The following is a 10,137-nucleotide window of genomic DNA, read 5'->3' on the forward strand; positions in this document are numbered from 1 at the left end:
GACCACCCTCCTCCGTCTGCACATTGGCAGAAAGCTCTCACAGCACCCCTACGCCTGTCTCATTGCATTACCCATTGGGAATCGTTACAAAAGTTGTTTCACAAATGTTACTTCACCCCTGAAAGGCTTGCGAAGATTTACCCAAATATCTCTCCCAAGTGTTGGAGAGGCTGCAAAAATAACGGATCTCTTTCACACATTTGGTGGGAATGCCCCCCTGTCAAGAGGTTCTGGGATAAAGTGAAGAAACAAATATTTTCTTTGTGTGGCATATCCTTCCCCATGTCCCCACTTGATCTGCTCCTGGGTCTCTCTATTCATACATGGCCTAAACACCTACAAACTCTGGTGACACACATTCTAATAGCAGCAAGGCTGACGATTGCGAAAAAATGGAAATCAATTCATCCACCTTTATTGAAGGATACCAACGTCTCAACCTCCACTTCCTAATGGAATTTTCCTTCGCCAAAGCCAAGATATCCACAAACCAATTTACCAAAGCCTGGGAACCTTGGATCTCTGAATCTAGAAGTGCGCCTTTGTGTTAGCTGTCCCACTTTTCCTGGAACAGATCATGTACCTCCTTTCCTCCCTGCTCCACTTACCTGCAAAGGATTTGCTGTGATACTCAAAACAGCTCTAATTGTCTGCGACTCCACGGCTATTACCCATTTGGAGATTCCTAGACACAGCACTCCAGTAGTTCACTACAGTGATATATTATGCCTATTTGCATATCTGTTCTATACCGATTGTCCACTACTAAGCCCTCGAGTTCTGATGTAACTTGGTAGAAGCGACATGTCAGCACTCCTTTTTCTTTGTTCTCATTTGCCTCGATTGTATGCAAATTAACGCCAGTCGATGCCCAATTGGCGATGTTTTTGTATTCTCCTTTTTCCTTTGAAACATAATAAATACTTTAATAATAAAAAATAAAAAATGAACACTTTTATCTTTTATTTCATCTAATAATAAATAAAATAATTTTTGAAAAACAATATTGGCAAATGAAAATAAAATAAAAATAAAAGTATGTTTTACTTAATAACCCTAATTTATTACAAAGCAATCATCGAATAAACAAGCATGTAAAAATTGCTTTGCTCCTAATGGTTACAAAAGCTGAAGTGGTTAATTAAGCTACAAGTGAATTAAGCTTTCATACAGGATATGACAAAAAAACAGCACATAATGTCCTATTATCAAAGCCATATTAATATCTGACAAATACCAATGTAAAAAAATAAATAAACTGTTGCCATTATTAAATGTTACACATGCTGAAAAGTCCTGAATATCAAATTATAGAATTTAAAAAAAGTTATGTCAAATTACATACAACATAAACCATACAGTTTTTCATACTGTCAAGAACATATATAATAGTTTTGATTTTTTCAAATATATACACAGCATATTGGGTCAGGTTTTACTCAGTATCAGAAATATTATGGGTTTTCTTGCTATTAAGCTTCATATTTCTAGATGTTTTCAGTTGACTGCCCACTGCTCATATTTATAGAGCAGCAGATTATGTGTGTGCCGATTTTATCTGTGATGAACAGTGTTAATCCTAAACAAATATTTGAGTTTTCCTTTACTGTGTTACTGTGACTGGAAGATGGAATTATTCTGTTTCATTTTCATAATGTATATAATTGTATACGTTTTTTTAAAAGTGTCCTAATATTATGCTATGAAATCTAATTGTTCTCTAAACATTACACAGACTATGGAATATTCAGGTGTATAGCTTGGACCAAGGTGACCTGTAAACTACAGAAAATTATTCTTTACCCTTAACTGTATGTAAATTTTAAAAAATCATAAAATGGGGCATATTTACCAAAACTGTAGAGGGCGTGCATTTAGCGTGCTTACCGTTAGGTTTATTATATAAGTGGTATGCACAAGAAAGCAGACATCACTAAAGGCCCCTATGATGAGCAAATGATTCATTGTTTATTTTTAGTATACTGTTTACCTTATTTATTTTATATTTCTAAAAGTAAAAATTTGCCCTGCTAAGCAAGGTTTAGCTATGCCAAGTTTAGCTGCATTTGCTGCATGTTTTTCAACATTGACCTGCATCTACTTTTGACACATTAATAAAGGGGCCATGTTGTTTGTATTTACTGTAAATTGTAGAGTTCTGCCCCTAGAAATCAGTGCCATTATTCTCGGGGAGGAAAACAGCGAGCAGGAAGCAAGGCGGCGGCACGACTAATTCATTTAGAGCCGCTCTCTCTCTCTTTTCTAGCTTCAGCTGACGGAGAGGGGGCGATCGGGGGATATATACAGTACAGACAGCCTGCGGCTCTGCTCTCCCTGTCACAGCGCCGCTGCTCCATTTACCAGAGAACTCGGCAGCGGCACTGTGACAGGGAGAGGAAAGCCGCGGGCTGTCTGTATTGTATATCTCCCCCAATCGCCCCCCTAACCCTCTCCGTCAGCTGGAGCTAGAAGAAAGAGAGCGTCTCTAATTGGATTTGCCGTGCCGCCGCCTTGCTTCCTGCTTTCCTCACCATGATTGGCCACAATAGAGGGCCAATCAGAAGATTTTGGGGACCTGGGGCATCATGGGAAATGTAGTCCCTTAAGAGTGGCGGCCCCAGCGTGTCTACAGACACTATGCTAAAGTCCCCAGCATGCAAGCACTCTGTTGGGGGGGGGGGTTACAAAAGGAAAAAAGAGAATACTGTGCTCATGCTGAGGGAAGCCAGAGAGAGCCACGCTGTACCCACACAGCCAGAGAGCCATGCTGTACCCACACAGCCAGAGAGCCACGATGTACCCACACCAACCAAAGAGCCACGCTGTACCCGCACCAACCAGAGAGCCACGCTGTACCCACACAACCAGAGAGGGAGTCACGCTGTACCCGCACCAACCAGAGAGCCACGCTGTACCCACACCAACCAGAGATCCACGCTGTACCCGCACCACCAGAGAGCGAACCCCGCTGTAACTGCACCACCAGAGAGGGAGCTCCGCTGTACCCGCACCACCAGAGAGGGAGCCCCACTGTACCCGCATGACCAGAGAGGGAGCCCCGCTGTACTCGCACCACCAGAGAGGGAGCCCCGCTGTACCCGCACCACCAGAGAGGGAGAAAGACCGAGCCGCTGCCAGGGTACAGGCATGCTACACTACTGACTAGAGTCACCCCAGGCAACCCAGAGTGAGTGAACGCCCAGCCAGAGGGATCACTGTTGCAGTTTCATCAGGTCTGGTAAGAGGGCCTGTTGGCCATTATCCATTTCTGTTCCTAGGTACTGAGCCATTAGGAAGTGTCTAACCTGATATCCTCCCATCTATGCTGGGGGCAATTATTGCAGAAAATGACACCAAATGCTGGGAGTTTTGAGTGAGGAAACTGACACTATGTACATTGGTACAGATGCCGAAGTTTTTATTCTAGAAATCTGCACCGATGTGGGGGTTATTATTGTTGCTACTGCCACCAATGCTGGTGATTTTTATTGCGGAAACTGACAGCAAAGCTGGAGATTGTTATTGCAGAAACTGGCACTGATCATGGGGGTTATTTCCTTGGGGGGGGACTCCATTTTTTATGATATTGTTATTCAAAGTTCCTAGTTGCTTGATAGTTGCATCAGGTTTCTCAAACCTTTGCATGCCTGCGCTATGTGAAAATGACTAAGCCCCCCCCCCTTCATGACATTGTCAAAAAGGGGCCGAGCATGTATGACCTTAAAATGATGCCCCCCCCCCTGAAAAAAGTTCAGCCGACGCCCATGTCAGGAAGTGAGGTTAAATCTCTCTAACAGAGTCCTGCAAAGCGGGTAAAACCTGACAGGGGCTCTACCTAGGGTTGCACCGATACGGGTAACGATATTGGTGCCGATACTAAGCAAGTCTAGGTAATTGGAGCTGTCAGAAAAAAAAGAAGCTGGGCAATGTTTATCAACAACATTGCTCAGCTGCTGAAAAAGAAATATAAAAAGAAACTTTGTTTTCTAGCTTTCTGTTTATTCATCTACAGATCAAAGGAATGAACTTCAATCTCCAGATGAAGGCAGTTAAAAGCAACCTGTCAAGTAAAAAATAAAAACGATTTTTTTGTTTTTTTAATAAATGTTCCTCTGTTCAACCCCTTATTAACCATTAATTTACTCTAAACGGCCCTAATTAACTCCTCATTTTCCTTCTCTATTTAATTATTATTTTCCTGCTGAGGTTTTTGTTTTCTTCTCTTTAATAAATTATTAATAATTCAAACTTTTTTTGGTTGTTAATATTTTTACACCTTTAACATTTGTAAATAATTTTTTAATGCTTTCTACCATTACTGGCAGCAGAAGTTTAAGCAAAACAGTTGTGGTAGATATCAATAATTGGTATCTGTGTGTACTAAAAAATAAGTATTGGTAAACAAAATGGTATTGGTGCATCCCTAATTGTAACTCTTCCACTTTTTTTCCTAATGCACACGGTCGGAATTTGAGCTTGTTGGAAAATCCGACCGTGTGTATGCTCTATCGGACTTTTTGACTGTCGGAATTTCTGACAACAAATGTTTGAGAGCTGGTTCTCAATTTTTCCGACAACAAAAGTTCTTGTCGGAAATTCCGATCATCTGTAGTAAATTTTGACGCACAAAAATCCTACGCATTCTCGGAATCAATTCGACGCATGCTCAGAATCATTGAACTTCATTTTTCTCGGCTCGTCGTAGTGTTGTACATGACCGCGTTCTTGACGTTCGGAATTTCCGACAACATTTGTGTGACCGTGTGTGTATGCAAGACAAGTTTGAGCGAACAATCCGTTGGAAAAAAATCCACGGTTTTGATGTTGGAATGTCCGATTGTATGTAACTGGCATTACACTGAGAAACAAAGTTTTGGCTGGACATAAACTTTAAAGTAGAACTATAGGCAAAACGTTTTGTTTTCATTTTGGATAGAGTAAGGGAGGGTAATTACCCTTGTCAGATTTTTTTTTTCCACCATCTGTGTCCCATTGTAGAGATTTACCTTTACATCCGGTCCCAAAACCAAACAGGAAGTGAGAGGAAATCCCTGAAAATTAAGGGAATTCCTTGGGGAAGATTACTTTGCATTACTTTCCTTTTGATAACCCAAACTTTGTGATTTTCTTTTACATTCACTTTCGATGATAATGTTAAATAGGGAAAATAGAGGGGATGAATCTCTTAAAGGGGGCACAGAAAACAATACAAACTGACAGGTGTTCCAATCCCTCTGCACTCTATCCAAAAACAATAAAAATTGCATTTAGTTATACTTTATGTTTCAATGTTTTTATTAAGGTTTTCCAAAAAAAAGAAAAAATTTCCAAACATTCTTAATAAGGCAATTAGTTATACTTTATTGACATTAGCAACCAGTGGCGGTGCGTCCATGGAGGGCGCCGGAGCGCCGCCCCCCCTCGCTCTTGCACCGCCACTGTAACAATACATAGATTCATACATTGATTCATACATTGCATGAATCTATGTATTGCCGCTGCCGCTGACTATTCAGATGGCCGGCCCCCTGGCGAGCGCCGACCATCTGAATAACGGCAGCTGGTTGGCTGTGGAAGTGCCTATCGGAGCCAACGGCTCTGATAGGCTTTCCGATTACAGCCCTCCAGCTTCCAGATGCTTATCCAAGGGATGCACGTGGGGTGCGTTCCTTGGATAAGACTGACAGGCGTCTCAGCCAAAATTGATGGGCAGAGTGGCGACAATTGATGGGCACAGTGGCTACAATTGCTGGGCACAGTGGCTACAATTGCTAGGCACAGTTGCTACAATTGCTGGGCATAGTGGCTTCAATTGCTGGGCACAGTGGCGACAATTGATGGCACAGTGGCAACAATTGCTGGGCACAGTGGCGACAATTGATGGCACAGTGGTGACAATTGCTGGGCACAGTGGCTACAATATTGCTGGGCTCAGTGGCGACAATTGCTGGGAACAGTGGCGACAATTGATGGCACAGTGGCGACAATTGCTGGGCACAGTGGCGACAATTGCTGGGCACAGTGGCGACAATTGCTGGGCACAGTGACGACAATTGCTGGGCAAAGTGGTGACAATTGATGGCACAGTGGTGACAATTGATGGCACAGTGGCTGTGTTTGATGGCATGGCATAGTGGTGACAATTGCTGGGCACAGTGGTGACAATTGATGGCACAGTGGCTACAATTGATGGCACAGTGGCTGCGTTTGATGGCATGGCACAGTGGCTGCATTTGATGGCATGGCACAGTGGCGACAATTGATGTCACAGTGGCTACAATTGATGGCACAGTGGCGACAATTGATGGGCACAGTGGCTGCATTTGATGGGCACAGTGGCTGCATTTGATGGGCACAGTGGCTGCCTTTGATGGGCACAGTGGTTGCAATTGATGGGCACAGTAGCTGCGTTTGATGGGCACAGTGATGGGCTGCAATTGTTTTTTTTTTTGTTTGTTTGCGTCCCCCCAAAAATTTTGAGCACCAGCCGCCACTGTTAGCAACTAGCTGATTTTAATATGAACCAGACCAGTAGAATATCATAAATACTGATGACACACGATAAACTTAAAGCTGAACTCTGGCCATACCGTTTTCTCCCAAACTTACCACAAGTCCTTTCCTTTGTTAAAACAAATTTCATTTAATTAGGGATGAGCTGCCAAATTTTGCTTGTTTAGAGGTTATGCAAATAGATTAACTAAATTGGTGTGGGGCTGAGTCGAACTTCCATTGGCCGGAAGTGATACAGTAAGCAGCAGTATCGGCAGATCGTGTCCATCAGTCAGCAGGTTTTTTTTTTCATTCGAAGGGTCAGTGGTTGTCGTTCATCCTGATTGATGTGGACCTGCATTGTTGGACAACTTGATTGATGATGGATTTATATTGTGGGATGTTTTATGGGGTTTTTATATTTTTTCAATACAACAAATAAAGTGGTATTAAACCCAAAAGCAAACATTTATTACATTGCAGCTTACTAATTCTTAAGCCCTGTACACACGATCGGATTTCTGATGGAAATCCGATGGATTTTTTCGTTGGATATCCGATGAAGCTGACTTTCATCAGTCTTGCATACACACTTTCAGACTAAATTACGACTGTGCCAAAACGCGGTGACGTAAAACACTACGACGAGCCCAAAAAAATGAAGTTCAATGCTTCCGAGCATGCGTTGACTTGATTCTGAGCATGCGTGGATTTTTCTCCAATGGAGTTCCACACAGATGATCGGAATTTCCTATTGGTTTTTTATCCATAGGAAAAATTTAAAACATGTTTTCTTTTTTTACACTGATGGAAAAAATTGCCTAAAGATTGCCTAAAAAATTGCATCTCCACAATATAACCCCTTGAGGTTGCAGCAGCTATCCTGAGCCCAACTTAATTTTCTATCTGAATGTTTCATCAGTCACCTCTCCTATTGATCGGTACTGTCATTGGCGGTCCCCTACTCGTTGTAAGCTTTATAAGCTGCTGTCAATCATTTTGTTCCTGAACATTAAATGAAAGAACACATGCCTGCCATCCCAATAGACAGGCATGATCAAGTAATGAATCAGCAGAATGCCCAGCTAAAGGCTGCATCACCCAGTGGCTGGCAGGGTAGAGCAAGCACATAAAATGGAATGACAGGGATTTTTTTTTTTATATATCAGTTTTGAAAAAAGATTTGCGGTAGGATGCTTTGATGTTTACAGAAGCCTACCAGCCCCTCCCACCAAACTTGGACAAAGAGCATGATGCTGTCACTGGGTCTCAAAAGGGGTATTTTTTGAAAAACAAAATTATTTGATTGAAAACTTTTAATTGTATGATGATCAGGAGGGGGAAAGGGGAACAAGGGAATAAATCATATGCCTTTACTCCACTTTAGCTTTAACAATAATTAAGCATTTAAGCTTTGATAAAGAAACTAAGGGCCAGATTCAGGTACATTTACGGCGGCGTAACATATCACATTTACGTTACACCGCCACAAGTTTTACAGGCAAGTGCTTGATTCACAAAGCACTTGCCTGTAAAGTTGTAAATCCCTCCGGCGCAAGCCCGCCTAATTCAAATGATCCGGGTAGGGGGCGTGGATCATTTAAATTAGGTGCGTTCCCGCGCCGAACGTACTGCGCAAAAAAAATATTCAAAATTCGACGAGGGAACGAGGGCCGTACTTTAACATGGCAGGTCTAAATATAGGCCACAAAATAGCAGCTCTAACTATACGCCAGTAAAAGCCGACTAGCGACGACGTAAGAGAATGCGACGGCCGCGTGTACCTTCCTTAAACCCCCGGAAAAAGCTAATTAGCATACCCGACGCGGAAAACGACGCAAACTCCACCCAGCGGCCGCCGAAGTATTACACCTACGATCCGAAGGCGTACGAAGCCTGTCAGATCGAAGCCAAAAGCCGCTGTATCTTGGTTTGAGGATTCAAACTAAAGATACGACGCGGCAAATTTGAAAAGTACGCCGGAGTATCAGTAGATACTCCGGCGTACTTCTTCTGTGAATCTGGCCCTAAGAACATATACTGTACACTATTGCAATACCTAAAACATTCTGATGTCAAAATATTTACAAGTGTTTATTCACCTAAAACAAAGAAGAGGTAATGCAATCCCAGATCTCAAAACAAAAATACATACATTTATATAAAAAACTCAATATAAATGCTCTCATACAATTAAAGTTTCACTAAAGGAAAACATTTTTTTAGCAAAATAGCTTCCTTTACCTTACTGCAGTACTGTTTTCATGTCCTCATTGTTCGTTTTTGCTTTGAAGTAGCTGTAATTCTGCTGTGATCTCCACACTTCCTGCTTGCCTGTTTCCTTATAACCATCAAACTGGGAGATTTTCACAGTGGTCTAAGCTGTTATTACTGTGTGTCTAAAACTCCTCAGAACCAATCAGATTCATTTTAAAAACAAAACACTGCCCTGGATTTGTTTGTTTTTGTTCTGTGAGTCTTCCCGACTCACCTCTCACCCGGAACTTCATGTATGTACCTTTAAAACCAAAAGTGAAACTAGAGGCACATTATATGATAGATTAAATTCAATTTTTAATCATTTTTAAAAGCAATCAGTTAACTTTTATGTCTCTATACCCAATAAACAGTCATTTGAGCAAAAAAAAAAATTCCTTTAGTGACCCTTTAATGGCTCTTTAATAAACTAAGCCAAATGTAAAAAAAAAAACTGAGGTAGCCCACACAAAAATAAAGCTGGCTTATAGTTAAATTTTTTACTTTTTCTTCTAGTCTATTGAGCACAATCCCATGTGTAGAAATCAGACTACTTTTGCGGTAAATCAATATTTGATCACTAAAAAAATGATTTTAAATTAGAAGAGTGGATAATCCATCTGCATGATAAAATAATTTTACAGTGTCTACAGTCATCATAGGGACACTTACATTATTAGCCATGTGCACTCTTTATATTAAAAAATTAAAAAGAAACCGCACTCATAAATAAATAGATAAAATAAAAATTAAAAAAAAGCAGCAACTTGAGATGTTTTACACAGTAGATCCAAGTTCTAACATAAAGAGTTGCGCTACATAAAAGTGGGTAAAGTAATATACAATATATACACAAGGTAATTATATCATCCAGTAAATATTATAAATGCAAAAAAGTCACCTGGCAGGAAAAAGTTCTCCTCTCCAGTGTTTATATGGTCACATATTCTGTACGTAGTGAGCATCCATCACTAATATAGGAAAATGTCAATGCGTGAAACCACCACCTTTTATGGAAAACATACAAGCTTACCAGCTACTGTATATACCAGCTACTGTATATATGACCCTTTAATTTAAGAAAGGTCATTATAGCTTAGAACCAAGCAACATGTGACGTGCCTCGGACAATGTGCTCCTTTTAGGGAGAACCTCTGGAGTTGCTTCAGATGACCTGGAGCTGGGTTGCTTTCTTTTTTTTACTAGAGGGTCATTTATAGCTGGTAAGCTTGTATTTTTTTCCATAAGGCCGCGTATACACACGGTCGAACATGTCCGCTGAAACTGGTCCGCGGACCAGTTTCCGCGGACATGTCCGACCGTGTGTACGGCCTAGCGGACAGGTTTCCAGCGGACAAAAGTTTCTTAGCAAGCTAAGAAACTTGTCCA

The sequence above is a fragment of the Rana temporaria genome, chromosome 4 (assembly GCF_905171775.1).
Source record: "Rana temporaria chromosome 4, aRanTem1.1, whole genome shotgun sequence".
Classification (NCBI taxonomy): Eukaryota; Metazoa; Chordata; class Amphibia; order Anura; family Ranidae; genus Rana; species Rana temporaria.